The 17,851-nt window shown below is 39.8% G+C and overlaps 1 protein-coding gene and 1 pseudogene across 2 annotated transcripts in view; one reads left to right on the top strand and one right to left on the bottom strand.

Moving 5' to 3' along the window:
• The window catches only part of FUT8 (fucosyltransferase 8), a 214,005-nt gene that overhangs the window by 65,597 nt on the left and 130,557 nt on the right, over nucleotides 1-17,851 (top strand). The gene's annotated exons all lie outside the window — the stretch shown is intronic.
• LOC114230608 (eukaryotic translation initiation factor 1A, Y-chromosomal-like) lies at nucleotides 9,050-9,548 on the bottom strand (annotated as a pseudogene).

Below are 17,851 nucleotides of genomic sequence, written 5' to 3'. Positions count from 1 at the left end.
GCAGAAGTATTAATGGGGGCTAGGGTCTGGGAGTTTCCAGGCTTGGAGGCACAATTTCCCATGTTGATTTTAGTTTTATTTTGAGATCTGTAGAGTCTGAACAGATTTCTTTGGATATTATGTAGCAGGTTGAAAGTGTGCTGTTTGTGGGTTGAGCTCCAAGGGGTTGTCACTTCCTGAGCCATTTCAAACCCTCTTACGTGTCTTGGTTTCTCTACCTGGCTGTCTAATATAGCCGTGAGGGCTCGGAGTGCTAGGTAACCAACCTTTATCTGCGCATGTTGGGATGAGTCAATTATTTAATTACAGTTCAGTTGGAATTTCCTATGGGGCTCCTGTATGTCATGAGGTATACCCTCTGATACCTTCACAGAGATTCTTAGTCACCTATAAATACCCAGGATTTGAGCTGGATGGAGGAATTGCCCCTTATCTTCAGAGCCAAATGAGTACAGATTCTCATTTATGCAGTAAAAGGTTTTGTTCAGTTCCTCAGAAAGCAATTCCAATTGAAAAGCCAAAGTAAAAAACCAGCCAGCAATTTTTTTTATCCTTTCCTTAGTTATCTGAACCCTTATCTATAGCCTAGGTTCTCTCAACCCTTAACCTTTAGCTCCACCTTGAGGATTTAAAAAAAACAGCTCAAAGAAAGTCAGCCTGACGTCATCTCCAGACATACTAGTAAAAGAAGGAAGAAAAGGGAAGAAAAGATTGTCCTTCCAGCCAAAAGGCAACGACCTTTCTCCATTGGAACTAGTAACTTGATGGGGAAAACCTCTGGGAGAGCTTCAGGGAGGGCCTGGTATGATTTTCAGTGTTCTTGGGCACATGGACCTTGTCTTGCAGTCAGTAGAGTGCCTAGTGCAAGCTTCCCCGGTCCGTGATAGACTTATTCTGTCATGGGAGTCTTCAAGTGGTGACTGCCCTAACGGCTCTTAAATGCTCGTCCTGTGCCACACATGGTAGTGTGGCAGTCTGCAGAGAGAGAGAGAGAAAATTCCAAGCCTGATGGAAAGATGCAAGGAGGATGAAAACACAATGACGTCTTTCAAGCCAAGGTGGCGAGGACAATTTTCTTACCAGTGATGTCTTACCAAAGATGTCGTTAGTGATGTTGACTTTGAAATGGCACCAGGTTTTACCTGCAAAGTTGAAAGTTATGGAGGGTCCTTGGAGCTTAGGAGAGGGAAAGGCAATGTTAATGTGTCTACACCAAGAGAGGGGCGTAGAAGAGGGGAAAGGCAAGCACAGGCATGCTCCTGGGTCGCCATCTGGAGGTCCTGTCTGATGTACCAGAAAATGTTACCTGAAACGGGATCTGGCCCTGAGTAGGTCTGCCTAGGGCCGGCTGATAGTGTACGGGTTCTTGACTTCGAGCGGGAAAGATTTCACAAAACAAGTCCAGGTGATATTTAAGAGGACATTATTAAGGCTAGGAACAGTGAAACAAGGAAGGGCTTAGGAGAGAAGAAGAAACAAGGAAGGACTACCTGGGGAAATGAGGCTAGGCAGGGCTGCTTTTTACTAAGAAGTCAGAGAAAAGGGGGCCTTTGGGGACAGGGTCGTGGGGTAAGACTGGACCGAGCTGCCGCTGCTATACTGGTTGCAAGTCTCCTGGGGACCCTTAGAGCTTAGGAGAAAGACAGCAAAGATATAAGACCTGGGCATGCTGCAACAAGAGCGATCCAGGGGTTATTAAAGCTGCACAAAGTGATAGAAAAAGTAACAGGGGAGAGCCTAGAGTATTGTTGGCAAATGAACTTCTGCTACCTCCCTGAGTAGGGGGTTTAAGCTATCTCTTCGCTGGTTGGTGGGTAGTGTTAACCATCCTCTCTTAAGTGTCTCTGGTTTAGGTAAGATAGGATTTTGCGATTTACTAGATGGCTATAAACTGTTGGGCTATTTTCCTATTTTGCTTGTCCTGGCTTAGTAGCCTGTCTCATACATAGTATTATTTGAAAGTGGACTTGGATTAATTATAAATTTATAATGCAAATTTTGGGGCCACCATTAAAGGGAAAAAAGAAGTATAAGTGACATGCTAAGGCGAGAAAATGGAATTATATAAATCCCCAATTAAAGCCAAAAAAGACAGAAAAGGTATGGAAGATAAAAATAGCAACAAAGAACAAGGCCAATAGAAAACAATAACAAATATAGTAGATATTTACCAAACTATATCAATAATTACTTTAAATGTCAGTGGTCTAAATACACCAACAAAAAGACAGAAACTGTCTGAATGGATGAAAAGGCTGGAGGAAGATATTCTGAGACAGTAGACTTGGACCCAGCAATGGAATAATACCGTGTGGCCAGGAAGCCAAGTTAAGACAGGTGACATGTGGATAAACTGATTGCAAGAATGTCACCAGCCCTCTACTTCCAGCTAAAAAAAAAAAAAAAGAAAAGAAAAAAGGCAGAATTATATCTTCCTTCTAACTGCTTGCTTTTCCTACCTTGATGTGGATAATTCCACAAGCCTTCCTTTTTTCAAAATGCCTACCTTTTTTAAAAAGCCCATCTTTTCTTGCAAGGCCACTTTGTCCACTTATAAAAACAGCCAAACAGAGCTAGCTCCAGGAGCTAGTTGAGAGGACCTTCCTTTCCTCTGTGCTTCCTCCTTTGTGCTTGAGCATAATCTTAATAAAAACCTGTCTGGAAATTTCTCTGGGGTTTCCTCTTAATTTCTATCTTGGGGAAACCAAGAACTCTAACCCCAATAACAATACCATGCTACCACTAATCAAATGAAAGCTGAAGTAACTAGCTCTATTAATACCAGACAGAGGAGACTTTAGAGCAAGGAAAATTTTCAAGGATACAGAGGCGCATTATGTAATGATAAAAGGGTCAATTCTTCAAGAAGACTTAACGATCCTTAATGTGTATGCTCCTAATGGTAGCATACACATTATTAGCGCTAGGAACACTGAAACAAGGAAGGGCTTAGGATAGTAGAAGAAACAGGGAAGGACTAGGTGGGGAAACCTAGTTATCAAAATATGTGAGACAAAAATCTGATAGAATTTCAAAGAGAAATAGATGAATCTGTTGATAACAGAATGGTACCAGGTGTTAGACTGGTGGAATCAGTCCGGACCTGGGTTAGCAGCCTCAGTACTTGAGTCCTGGCTAAGAAAAAATTGAGAGCCAAGACTCAAACTATAAGGGAAAGTTTGTTTAGAAAGTCACAGAGGTTTTTCCACACTCTGGCCAGGGTGGAGTGAGTGTCCTTTCCCCATGGCCGGGGTCTTGTTTTATATATGCAAATAAATCACTTGTTTGGGATTCCTCCCCCCCAAAAAGAAAAAAGAAAGTCACAGAGGTAAAAGAAGTGAGTGGTAGAAGAAATAGGCTCAGGAAACAAGTTACAGAGGCAAAAGAAGGGCCCTTGGAGCTTAAGGAGAAAGAGAAAAATGCTCCTGGGGGAAGGGAGTAGGGAAAGACGTGGGCAAGCTCCACAGAGAGAGCCAGACTGGGTCCTCTCTCTTGAAGGTATGTAACTGGAGGTCTTGGAAGGATCCCAATAAAATATTCAAGAGCTTTCCAGGTATGTCCTTTTAGGGTTTTGGTCTCTACTTGACTGGTCAGCAGCAGGTCAGGGGGTCATTAGTCAATGCAACTGGTCCTGATATCAGCCATAGCATCACTTGTCTGGTTTTGCTGCTTTTCTGGGCCTGGAGCTGAAACACTGAGGCCTAGATGTTAGGGTTAATGCTTAAGAGAGTAATCGTGGTAAGGCCCACATGTGAATCACATGAGGCCATTCTTCAGCCCCTTGATCTTCCTTTACACTCTGGCCTTCACATTGCATAACTAGGGGAGGAAAGGTAAGGGGAGGGTCCAAACTGCATGACCAGTGTTTGGAAAGGTTGAGGGGTCTAAACTGTATGACCAGTGATATGCTAGGGGAGGAAAGATTACTCTGTGGGCGAGATCATTGATTTTCTAGTTTTGCCTGTTGCTAGGCACTGGGGCTTTCTGACCTGGTGACCTTCTGTATCTGGCCCATCGTTTTTGCTCTGCTCATTTCTGTGTAACTGCCTACCTCAAATGTACTCTTATAGTTGGATATTCAGCACTCTTCTATCATAAATGGCCAGATCTAGCAGGCAGAAAATCAGTAAGTTTGAATTCAGCAGCACCATCCATCAATTGGACATGATTGATGTCTGTAGACTACTTTATCCAACAACAGCAGATACATATTCTTCTCAAAAAATGAAAATAGAATTATTAAGAAACTTCAAAAAATTTTTAGACTATTTTTCTGTAGGATTTGCATCATAAATAAGTGATCAGAGAAAAGAAAGATGAACTAATTTTTAAAAATGCAACAAATCATCACCTTCTTCCCCTCTACCTATTTACCTATGCTAGGGTAAGAATTTTAGAACTGATTTTTTTTTTTTTTGTAATACTTATACTTTATTTTTCTTGCCTCAAGTTTGGAATAATGAATGAAATAGGTATGGGAGTTACATACTTTTACAAATGAAACCTAGTTGGCAATCTTTCATTTATGGACTACTAGCAATACCTCATCAGCTGTTTGGTTCCATGTAGCAGAATTTGAAAGCTACTGTGAAATATGAATTCCTCATAGCCTAGCCAATATTTGATAATTATTTACCTTTGCTCTTGAATAATAGAGCTCGAGATGTGTCACTGCCTTATTATTTTGAGTGCTCTAGAGGAAGAGCAGAAGCAGATGAGAAGGATTAGGAAAAATTTGTAATGGAAGAGAAGGTTACCTGTTGGGAGAAGTCCTCGTCCCCACCTGTTGCTTGTGTGTGGGTAGATTTCTTGTGATATCCAGAGAAAAGGAATTTTCTGAGCTCATATGGGAGGATGAGATATCGTAGAAAGCTTTATTTCTGTGGAATTAAACCCTTGAGTTTCCAAGGTCCCATTTCTCTTTGTCCCGCCAAGGAAGAAGTGTAGATACTGCTTCAGAAGGGCTAGAATCAGGGTCAGTATCCAGAGATTTCATTCCATATTGGAGCAATGTCCAATCCAGCATCAGTCTAGCTTATCTTGTGTTTCCCGGTGCAGTCCATTAGTCCATTGCCTGTGATGTCCACACGGCCATGGGCCATATGGGCAAATGCAAGAGAGCCAAAAGCCTAGAACAACAAGAGTCACAAGAGAGCAAACTCTTTTGTTTAGGGGATTATGTACTCCCAAATTTCCATGCGCTTGCTGTGGCTCTGCCTATTCTGGCCAATGATCTGTTCCCAGGTGTGACTGACAGACACCTTCTTTATGCCAACCCAACTTCACTGCACATGTGTCTATCTCCCCTTTGTTGGGCCACTTCCCCTGGTGTTTTACAGGGAATGGACCAGTGGTTCCTTGGGGAATATGAAATTGCAGCTTCCTGGTGAAGCTGCCCAAATGACATTCTGGCTTTCTCTTTTTTCCTTTTCTATCTATATATATAAAAAGCCTAAGCGACCGTTCAACTGGAAGCTATGAGGCGCACTGATCAACAGGGGGCAGATGCTCAACCCACAGGCATGGAAACATGGAACAGACTAATGAATCTCAGAGGGAAGTGGGGGAGGGGGGAGGGCAGGAAGAGATTAACCAAAGATCTTATATGCATACTAGAGGCCCGGTGCACGGATTCGTGCATCAGTGGGGTCCCTCAGCCTGGCCTGTGAGGATCGGGTCAAAACCTGCCCAGTGCACGGGTCCCTCGGTCTGGCCTGTGGGGATCAGCTGAAACCGACTCTCTGACATCCCCCAAGGGGTCCCAGATTGCGAGAGGGCGCAGGCCAGGACGAGGGACCCCACCGGTGCACAAATCCTTGCACCAGCCTATAGTTATTAATAATTATCTAATTATAATGGTGTCAAGAATATCCTGACTGAATTTGGAAGACAATTTTATAAGTTAGCAGAAGACAGACACTTTGTATGATAAATTGCTGAATTTTTTAAAGCAGAGATGAAAATTACTTAGGTTTTATTTTTTTTTTTTAATTGAAACAGTGTTTTGAAGGGTACCAAAGTTTTTGCCTTTTGCAATATTGATTTTAAGCTGGTTATTAAGAAACAAAAGACTCAGAAAGAACCTTTGACCCTCCCCCCTTTCCTGCCTAAAAGATTGAGAGGGGAATTTTCCCGTGCTCTCTTTAGCAGACTAATTTGAATTAATTAAGGTAGATAAGAAGGTGCCCCAAACAGGAGCCTGTTTACATTCCCTGTGTCTGATTGTTTCTGGGTTGTTTTTCTTCAACTACTTGTAAATTGCCTACTTCCTTTGAAATCTCTGACCCTACCCCCCCACTTTCTCCTTTGTCCAAAATGATGTGTATATCCAGTTTTACCAGACCATCTTTGGAACTTTCAAGAGTATATGAATTCCCTGTGCCAATATATTAAAATTTGATTTTCTCATGTTAATCTTTTTGTTAATTTGATTAATAGTCCATCTAAAAAATTTAGAAGGTGGGAGGAAAAGCATTTTGCTTTTTAGTCCCCATAGTTTCTTTCCCATTTTAAAACCACCCTTTTCTTACCGCTCTTCCTGTCCTTTAGAGTTATGATTGTGGGGAGCGGGATCATAGGCTTAAATTAGTAGAATGTTGGGGGTACTGGGTAAAATGGGAACAAGTATTTCAGCTTGTTTCAAGAATTGGCACCTTGTTCAAGAGGAGGCTAATTCGTTGCAAAGCTATTCTAAAGACATGAGGTAATCACGGTTTTTTCCTATTGGATTATTGGGTTAATATCGGGTAGACATCTATTTGCATGCTAAGTGCTGTTATCAATATTATCTTTTTGTCTGCTGGGGATGGGGATTCTTGATAGTCACCCTACAGGGATTACCAACATAGATGATTATCTCAAGGAATTAGAAATTTTGTTAAAATTGACTCAGTGAAATTGTTCCTTTCTTTGTAGGAACAAAACAAAACCAAAAACAAAAATTAAACAACACATCATTTCCTCCTTGGATCACAAGTAGTGGTTTGAGGTAAAAAAATCTATCAATGTGTAATCCCAGGGTTTCTGTTTTGTCTTTACTATGACTAGCTATATAAACCTTAATTACTTCTTACCTCAGTTTTCTCATCTTCAAAGTGTACATAGTGCCTAGCTTACAAAGCAATGATAAGAATTAAGTGAGTAAGTGTGTGCAAGTACCTAGCTCATAATTAGCATGCAGTAAGTGTTACTTCTTTTCCCCCTTCCTTTTGGCATCAGTAATATCTGGATTTCAGTCCTTGAATGCACTTGTTACAAGTTGTAGGAGCAAATTATTTACTCTCTCTGAAAGTCATTTGCCTTTAAACATATGGCCATCAATACCCTTTTTATACAGTTGTGGTTGGAATTTAGTTCCTAGTATAGTCTAGGAAGTTTTTGTTGAATCTGAATTTGAATGTTAAACTGCTAAAAAGTTATATAAGTATGTGAGTTTTGCTGGAAGATCTTTTGGATACCAAATCCACAATATATATTTTTAGGAATATATAGTAGGAGAAATATAAACAAGAAAAAGTAAATCTATCGCTCTCCCCACTTTTTTTTTTTTTTTTAAATGGAGGACTCTACAGTAGGTTACTTAATTTTAACTTAATGTAATTTGTTGGGAAAGTAGGGAAATTATGGATCCAGGGATTTATTTTACTTGTAATAGCTACCTCTAGAAGGACTATGCATAGGGCACTAAGGAAGTCAAACTCTTGAATATACCTCTTTGTTTTTATTTTAGGTGGCTTTCGTTTTTAATGAGAAACTTTAGTATACAAAAATGATTTTGTGGGCAGATCTTGGAAAATTCATCAATACTGAAAATTTTCTAGTTAGGTAATTGCCAGAGAAAGAACTAATACATCAGTATTAAAGTTTAGTTTGGTAAATTAAAGTCAAGACTCAAGAATGAATCATGTTAAATGACTTATGAATTAAATCAATATTATTATTGAATTTAACTGTGTGTTAAATCAATATAATTTCTTTCACATAATCATAGAATTAAAATTGAAGTCTGTGGTATATTGTATTGAAGGTTTGGAGAGTGAAGAACTAGGGCATTTGTAATTTTAAGGATGTTATAATTCCATGAATTTTAGTTAGATTTGTTTGAATCTGAATCATTTTCATAAATAGCAAAATATCTCTGCATTCATATTTTGTAGAAGTTGAGTCAGCGCTTGTGTTTATTCAGATAAATGTAGATTTTAACTTATTTTATATATATTTCCCAAAGTTTAGTAAATAAGTGGGCATGCAGAGTATTAATCACTTTTAAGAATTAATTTTCTCTGACACGCTACAACTCTTTATTAGATGTTTGTTACCCACCCTAAACATTTTCTCTTGCATAGTGGGATTTTTCTCATTAATCTTCTAATTTACTACTCATATAGACTATGCTTTCCTCTTTTTTTTTTTTTTTTTTTTTAAAGGGAGTTATTAAGAACATAGGACTTTGGAATTAGATATACTTGGGCTCAATAAAAGCTTCTTAAAGTTGTTTGTTAACACGTGTTAACGTTTTATGTAACTAATGAGGGGAATAATCAAGAAGACAAAAAATTGCTTCCAAGAGTTTTTGAATATCAGAAGTTCATGTATTCATTTAGGAAAGGGATGCCTAGATAAAATTGCTAACATAGAAAGTTGCTGGGGCTGACCAGCAGACCCTGAACGATGGATGAATAATTACTCTGACACACGTTTCTGTGAAAGAGAGGCTAAGGGGCTAGTTGGCATAAGGAACCTAAAAAGCCCCTATTGCTTACCTCTTTAGGCTTTTTATTGTAACAACAGCTTGAACTAAAATTAACCTCTAGATACAAACATCAGGGTAAGCATCATTGAGAAAGCACATGCGTCTGTTGTGTCCTTTAAGCAAGGACATGTCTAAGTAAACACCTGGGGGCTCAGACTTGTTTGGAAAAGTCAAGGCAGGGGCAGGTGCCTTCAGCCAACTCCTGTCCTATGCCTCCCCACATAAAGTGGTTAACTTGCTAAAGTTCAGGGAAGCACTATCACCTTTGGGGTTCATCCTCAGAAAACTTGGAATATATTAGATATCATCATGGTCTTTCTCATCATATTCAGTATTATCAAACTGGATTTCAGCATCAAATGTATCTATCTCTTTGATTTTAGCATGTTTTGGAAGCTTGCCATATGCCTGCAGATTTATGTCTTCGTCTGTATTGTATTTTAAAATTATATCTGGCAGATCAACTAATATAAAGTCTGAGATATTTATTCAAACCATTTTCTCAAATTTTTTTGATATGTCATAACCTTTTTAAACCATCAAAACATACTGCTTCTAATCTTTTCCCCAACATTTCGACTACCTTAACATACTCTTACTAGTAGTTCGCTTTACACACCAAATCCTTTTTTTTCGGATTTATTTTCATTCTTACCCTGCACCTGTTTTTACCTCCTTTACCTTTATTTGTAGGCCTGGCAATGCCTTGCAGTATCTCGGAATTCTTTTCTGTTGGCACACAAGACAAAGTCCCATGTGGTGTGAAGTGGAATTTGCATGGGTGGGAGAGATTCATAGACTGAGATTTTCTGAGACATGCTCAACGGTAGCAAATTTCTTTCCTCCCCTCTTCCCTTTCCATATGTGTTAATGTTTTTTAAGGTTTTCTAGGGCAGGTCTAGAGTAACCTTTACTCTTGTGCTTTCTTAGTCTAGTTGCAAAGTAGACCTGTTTTCTTGGCTCTTTACTGAACGCCCTACGGATTCAATGAGGAGTCTTTATCTTGCTTATGAGAACTTGAATGATTCTTGGCCCTGTGTAAGCTCTAGGAATTATTCAGTTTTAGCTACCTATTAATTTTTCTTTCCAATAGTTGTTTTTGCTCGACTTCATGGGTTTTCACCCTATACACATGCAGATTGGTATTCAAGGGTCCTTCTCTCCTCTACCCTCCACCCCTCTCTCCCACCCTGCCATAGGTATTGGTGTAGCTCTCTCACTTCAGGTACTTTTCTCCTCAAATAATTGTTACCTTGGCCTTTCTGTACAGTGATATCTGTCTTTTCAACTAGCAATGCACTGAATTCTATCTGGGTTTCCTCTCCTACATACTGCAGTCCCAAAAATGCTTTCAGAAAGACACCCCAGGTAATTATAGAACTCACCTATTTTGTTTCCCTTTTGTAGGAATCAGTTTTGAGCTGCTTGTTGTCCAAGGTCAGATACATAGTTTGTTTAGTTTTCTAGTTGTTATTGGAAGTTAGTAAATTTGGATCCTATTTCTTCCTCATGGGTGAAAGTAGAGATCTCTTAACACTTTAAAATTGAACAGTGGTATTCTTAGCAAGTGATACAATCTATCCATTTCAAATTGTGCTCAAATAATATTATTTGTAAAAATCCTATTTTAAATGTTGCCTAAATTAATCTTTATAACAATATTTCTGTTATTCTTTCACACATAGTTGTAAATAAAACCTGCTTTGGTCACTTTTCATCTAATATTAGTTAGAAGTTAGCTGTTGCATTAAATTAATATTGGTGTAACTCTAATGATTTATAATAGCTTATTCTTTTTGGTACTTTTATGCCTCACTGAAGATTACTGGCTGTTTTATGGTACTTAAAAAACCCCCACACAAACCAACAGATTCAATATAACTAAAAAAACAACAAATCTTACTTAGAATAGGAACATTTTATTAATAAAAATGTCTTATATTCCATCTTTTGAGGTATAGCAAAATAGTATAAGTTTAGTACTGTTCATTATTATTTTAAAATTCTTTCAATTAGTTTAAAAATGTAATTGGAAGTAGAATGTAAACATATAAATTGGTGTGAGGTTAATTGAGAATGTCTCATTAAGATTGGAATTATGAAAAAAGGATGTGTTTGGTGAAGAACACACTGGCTTAATGTGTTTGAAGGTGTTCATGGAAAAGTTAATGACTCATATATAGTGACTTAATTGATCATTGAGCTTTATTCTTTATTATTAGTGCTTTCAGTATTTTAATTACTATACTAGGAGCAGGGTATCCTTCCTGATAGTCATTGTGTGTCTGTGATGCTCTTGGAAGTGAGACTTGAAATTCTTAGAGGAATGTTTGAAAATAAGCCAGTAGTAGTATTGTGATTTATATGTTATGTGCTCAGGTTTAACAAAGGAATTTTTAGCTCTGGTATCAGAATTGTACATTATAAATCTTTTAAAAAGCACTGAAGAAATTTATGGCTGTAATTTACATCTCTCTTAAGGGATGAGGGTTAGGGTTGTAATTATAGGTGAGAGAACTATAAATGCATCAATTCTGACAGGTAACAAAAAAAAAATCTAATTTGATTCTATTACTTTTTATTATTTCTTTAAAAATGTTTCTGATACCTTTAAAAATTACTGCTTCCAGATATGCCTATTGATTGGTGTTTACGCTTTACTTTTTTTTGGATAGTATAAAATATCTAGATGTAAAATATATTCAAGATCTTTTATATACTAATGAATATTTACTTGTGAGAAAATTCAAACTGATAAATGACATTTACTAGATCTGTTTGCCAAAGCTGCTTTCGTTTTTGGTCTGTTATTACTAAAATTAACTCATCTACCTGTAGTGTTGCCTAGCTAAGCAACATAGATGCACTACATTTCATTCTCCTAAATTGCTTACCATTGAAATTCATCATAGTGTGTATGTAACTCTGTCTCTGCAGAGTAATAACTCCTTGGTGAGCCAAATCATATTGCTTTGATTCATTTGGAGCTTAGAACAACTCTCCATAGTTAAATAGATCTGGGCTCCTTCTGGTTTTATGATCCTAGGCAAGTTACTTACCCTCTGCTGTTGTGTAGTTTAATAGTTAGTTGAGTAGACTCTCGAGCCAGTATGTGAGGATTTGAATCTTAGCTCTGCTATTTTTAAAGGCTGTGTGACTTTGGGTGAGTTACTAACTTTTTAGCATCCTCTTTCTCATCTGTACATTAGGGATAATAATAGTATTTATCTATAAAACACTGTGAGTAAAATTGACACATAATAAAGAGTCAGTAATTGTTTGTTATTATATTCAATAAAATGAAGATAAAGATAACATTATAGGGTTGTTATGATGCCTAAATGAGTAAAATAAAGAAAACACTTTGCACAGGGACCTAGTACATGTTCAGTAAATGATGATACTACAATGGGATTGATGACATTTATGATGATGTAGTAGATATATCTGTGGAATACCTGGGTCCTCACTTTTTAATGAATCCTATGACACCAAAATAATTGACTTGACACATTTAATTTAGTAGCTTTGGTAAGACACATGTTTAGATGTCTAAGTAGAGAATTTTATAATTTATTTTAAAATATATATTTAAAATAATTCTTTATTGTTGAATAAAGAATATGTGCCCCTTTTTCTCCCATTGACCTCTGCTAGCACGCCGCTGCCCCCCACCCTAGGCCCTCACCACCTCACTGTCTGTGTCCATGGGTTATGCAAATATGCATACAGAGTCTGGTTGATTACCTCCCTCCCACCCACCCTCTCCTGTCTTCCCTCCGAGATTCTGCACTTTGTTCCATGCTTCCAGGTCTCTGGATCCACTTTGTTCATAGGTTTATTTTGTCACTTTGATTCTACATATGAGTGAGATCATGTGATACTTATCTTTCTCTCACTGACTTATTTCACTTAGCATGATACTCTCCAGGTCCCTCCAAGCTGTCTCGAAGGGTAAGAGATGTTGTCTAATTTATGATTTTTTTTCCCTTTCAGGTATTTCATGTTTTTATTTTTATTTATTTATTTTTTAATTTAATAAATCTTTTTTGTTCAGATTATTACAGTTGTTCCTCTTCTACCCCCCCCCCCCATAGCTCCCCATCACCCGGTTCCCACCCCACCCTCTGCCCTTACCTCCCCCCCATTGTCCTCATCCATAGGTGTACGATTTTTGTCCAGTCTCTTCCCACACCCCCCACACCCCTTTCCCCCTGAGAATTGTCAGTCCACTCCCTTTCTATGCCCCTGATTCTATTATATTCACCAGTTTATTCTGTTCATCAGATTTTTAATTCACTTGATTTTTAGATTTACTTGTTGATAGATATGTATTTGTTGTTTATAATTTTTATCTTTACCTTTTTCTTCTTCTTCCTCTTCTTAAAGACTACCTTTTACCATTTCATATAATACTGGTTTGGTGTTGATGAACTCCTTTAGCTTTTTCTTATCTGTGAAGCTCTTTATCTGACCTTCAATTCTGAATGATAACTTTGCTGGGTAGAGTAATCTTAGTTGTAGGTTCTTGCTATTCATCACTTTGAATATTTCTTGCCACTCCCTTCTGGCCTACATAGTTTCTGTTGAGAAATCAGCTGACAATCTATGGGTGCTCCCTTGTAGGTAATTAACTGTTTTTCTCTTGCTGCCTTTAATATTCTCTATTTGTCTTTTTCTCTTGGCATTTTAATTATGATGTGTCTTGGTGTGGTCCTCTTTGGATTCCTTTTGTTTGGGGTTCTGTGTGCTTCCTGGACTTGTAAGTCTATTTCTTTCACCAGGTAGGGGAAGTTTTCAGTCATTATTTCTTCAAATAGGTTTTCAGTATCAGGCTCTCTCTCTTCTTCTGGCACCCCCATAATTCTGATGTTGGTACGCTTGAAGTTGTCCCAGAGGCTCCTTACACTATCTTCAAATTTTTGGATTCTTTTTTCTTTTTGCTTTCCTGGTTGAGTGTTTTTTGCTTCTTTGTATTTCAAATCTTTGACTTGATTCTTGCGGTCTTCTAGTCTGCTGTTAGGTCTCTGTATAATATTTTTTATTTCAGTCAGTGTATGTTTAATTTCTGGTTGGTCCTTTTTCATATCCTTGAGGGTCTCATTAAATTTATCAGCCTTTTCCATGAAATTCTTGAAAAACCTTATAACCGTGGTTTTGAACTCTATATCGAGTCATTTGCTTTCCTCCATTTCTTTCATTTGTGATCTGTTTCTTTGTCTCCGCATTTTCGCTGCTTCCCTGAGTTGGTAGAGTAGCTTCCCTGAGTTGTGTGGTAGGTGTTCTATAGGGCCCAGTGGCTCAGCCTCCCCCAGTTACTTGAGGTGGACACTTTTGGTGCACCCCTTTGTGGACTGTGTGCACAGCCTTATTTTAGTTAAGTCTTGATTGTTCTTGGTATCACTGGGAGGAATTGACCTCCAGGCCAATTGGCTGTGAGGATCAGCTGTGTTTATGCTGGGAGAACTTCTGTGCTGGAGACACCCTTATGAGACAAGACTTGCAAAATTGCAAAAGCCTCTGTGCTCAGCTTGGATGGGACGGAGTCTCAGGGCGGAGCAGACAGTCTTGGCTTCCCGTCAGCCCTGCCCCTATGAGGCCCCTGGGTCTCAGTGTCCCTCGGTAATCGCTGCAAGCACCTCTGAGAGAAAGCCGCCCTTGAGTTTCACCTGCTGCCAGACAGTTCAGTTTCTCCCCAAATGAGTCTGGGTTCCCAGAAACTTGCCTGGAACTGGAGTTCAGCGCAGTTGGGAGCTTCTGTCTCCCTCCCTCTTTAGAAAGCCAGCCACGCACTCAGCCGCCCATGCACTCAGCAGTCAGTCCTCTCTGTGTGCCTGCGCCTCCGGACCTCTGCCTTCTGCAGCTCCCCTGAGTCTCAGTGTGCTTTCTCTTTTCCTGACAGTCCAGATTCCCCCCGAATGGGTCTGGGCTCCCAGAGTTTGCCCGGGACTGGAGTTCAGCGCAGTCAGGAGCTTCGTCTCCCTCCCACTTGAGGAAGCCAGCCACGCACTTAGCCGCCCGTGCACTCAGCTGCCCGTCCTCTCCACGCGTGCGTGTCTCCATACCTCAGCCTTTTGCAGCTCCTCTGAGTTTCAATGTGTTTTCCTCTTTCCTTCTAGTTGTAGAATTTTCACTCAGCCAGCTTTCCTGTGGTTCTGGATGGTGTTCATTTTGTCTTTTAGTTGTAGTTTTGATATTGTTGTGCAAGGCAGCAGTTTAGGTGTTTACCTATGCCGCCATCTTGGTTTCTCCCCTATGATTTGGTTTTATTTGGATAATTTGGAATTCTAGGCCTACAAAGACTACAGGTCATGTGTTTCATTGTAATTTATCAAATGTGGTTCTTATGTAGTTTTTCTTTCTCCCCCATTGTAGATCTGTTCACTCTTTTCCATATATTTGTGACCATTTACACTTTGTAGATGGACAGGTTGTTTTCATGTCTTGGCCATTGTAAATAATGTTGCAATGAACATGAGGGTACTGGTATCTTTTTTAAGATAGTAATTTTTTTTCTTCAAATAAATGCCTAGAAATGGAGTTGCTGGATCATATGGTAGTTCTATCTCTAATTTTTTGAGGACCCTCCATACTGTTTTCTAGAAGCTATACCAATTCATATTCCCACCAAGTGCACAAGGGTTCCCTATTCTCCACATCCTCTTTAACACTTGTTATCTCTTGTCTTTTCATGATAGCCATGCTAAGAAGTGTGAGGTGATATCTCATTGTGATTTTTATGTTCATTTCATTGATGATTAGTGATATTGAGCAGCTTTATATGTACCTGTTGGCCATTTGTATGTTGTCTTTGGAAAAATGTCTAATCAGATCCTCTGCCTATTATTTATTTATTAATTTTTATTGTCTGAAGTTTTACATATGTCTCCTTTTTCTCTGCCTATTTTTTTAAAATGGATTGTTTGCTTTGTTCTATTGAGTTGTATGAGTTCTTTACATATTTTAAATGTTAAATCCTTATAAGATATATGACTTGGAAATATTCTCTTTCATTCCATAGGTTGGCTTTTCATTTTTATGGTTTCCCTTGCTGCACAGAAGCACTTTTAAAAAAAATATGTTTTTATTGATTTCAGAGAGAGGAAAGGTGAGGGAGAGATAGAAACATCAATAATGAAAGAGAATCATTGATTGACTGCCTCCTGCACACCCCCCTACTGGGCATGGAAACTGCATTCCAGGCATGTGCTCTGACTGGGAATCGAAATGTGACCTTCTGGTTCGTGGGTTGATGCTCAATCACATGGTCACATAACTAGAGCCACACGGGCTAAGTAGAAATACTTTTTTGATGTAGTCCCACTTGTTTATTTTTGCTTTCGGTGTTAAATAAGAAAAAAAAATTGTTGCCAAGACTGATATCAAGGAGTTTGTAAGATCTACAGTACAAAATCTATGGGATTAAGGAAAGTCTATTCATAACTTTTTTATTTACTAATAAATAATTGTAGCTTTCATAGATGCTGGTCACCATCACTAAGGCTTTACATACATATTTAAGTTTTATACTAATTTATTCATTTAAAGTAGCAAAAAAAATAAGGTTAATAGTCTGATACAATCAAAATATAATCTCTTATCCTATCTAATAATAGACAAATATGCAAATTGACCATACCTCCGACACACCACAAGCCATGCCCACAAGCCACACCCACCATCCAATCAAAGCGAGTATGCAAATTAACCCAAACCAAGATGGCTATAGCCACAGAGAGCAAGGTTTCCTAGGTAACAGAGGAAGCCAAGCTTTCTGCCAGCCGTTGCAGGCGTAAGCCTCCACTCAAGCTACAAAGTTTCAATTATAGAAGGTAAACAACTTCAAACAAATGGCGGCAGAATGGAGCTTGAGAGAGCAGGCCAGGGTTGCTGCCAGCAACAGGGGAAGCAAAGCTTTCCACACACCCTGGCCGGGCCCACTCGCTTAAGGCAACAAAGTTTCAATTATAACCCCAACACAAATGGCTGCGGGCCTCGGAGGGAGCCCCAGGCTTGGCTCTGCTCCAGGCTACAAAGTTTCAATTGTAGAAGGAAAATAAATTCCAGATACCAGGGCCTCCGCTTGCGTTGCCAGGGGGTTTGGCCCACCTGCAAACCACCACAGGCCCCTCGCTCAGGGAACCCTCTGGGGTTCCCTTGGGGCGTTTGCCCCACGCCCCAAGGGAACCCCACCCTGATCAGGGACACCATTAAGGGCAAACCAGCTGGCCCCCACCCCTGTACCAGGCCTCTATCCTATTTAATAAAAGAGTACTATGCAGATTGATCATCACTGCAACACACAATATAGCTGCCCCCATGTGGTCAAAGATCCTGCCCCCATGTGGACACAAGATGGCCACCACAAGATGGCCAGCAGGGGAGGGCAGTTGGGAGGCACCCGGCCTGCAAGGGAGGGCAGTTGAGAAGGACCAGGCCTGCAAGGGAGGGCAGTTGGAGGTGATCAACCCTGCAGGAGAGGGCAGTTAGGGGTAACCAGGCGGGCAGAGGAGGGAAGTTGGGGGCAAACAGGCTGGCAGCAGAGTGGTTAGGGGGTGATCAGGCTGGCAGGCAGAAGCGGTTAGGGGCAATCAGGAAGGCAGGCAGGCAAGCAGTTGGGAGCCAGCAGTCCTGGATTGTGAGAGGGATGTCCCAGATTGGAAAGGGTACAGGCTGGGCTGAGGGACAACCCCCCTCCGTGCACGAATTTCGTGCACCGGGCCTCTAGTATACATATAAAAGCCTAAGCGACTGTCCGACTGTCCGACTGGTAGCTATGACATGCAATGACCACTAGGGGGCAGACACTCAATGCAGGAGCTGCTGAGCTGCGGTGACTTGGCAGCTGCCGTTCTTGGGTGACGCACTCAGAACCAGAGAGGAGGGAGCCCGATTCTGGGGTGCGTCACCCGAGAACCACCCTCTCACAATCTGGGACCTCTCGGGGGATGTCAGAGAGTTGGTTTTGGCCCAATCCCCGCAGGCCAGGCTGAGGGACCCCACTGGTGCACGGATTGTACTGGGCCTCTAGTAGTAATATAATAATTGTAGCTAATATGTTTTAACTATAATTGATCCAAAAATGAATGTTATTAACTC

This window comes from Eptesicus fuscus, chromosome 5 (genome assembly GCF_027574615.1).
Source record: "Eptesicus fuscus isolate TK198812 chromosome 5, DD_ASM_mEF_20220401, whole genome shotgun sequence".
NCBI lineage: Eukaryota > Metazoa > Chordata > Mammalia > Chiroptera > Vespertilionidae > Eptesicus > Eptesicus fuscus.
The sequence above is the reverse complement of the archived record's forward strand: the minus strand, read 5'-3'. Positions and strand labels throughout refer to the sequence as shown.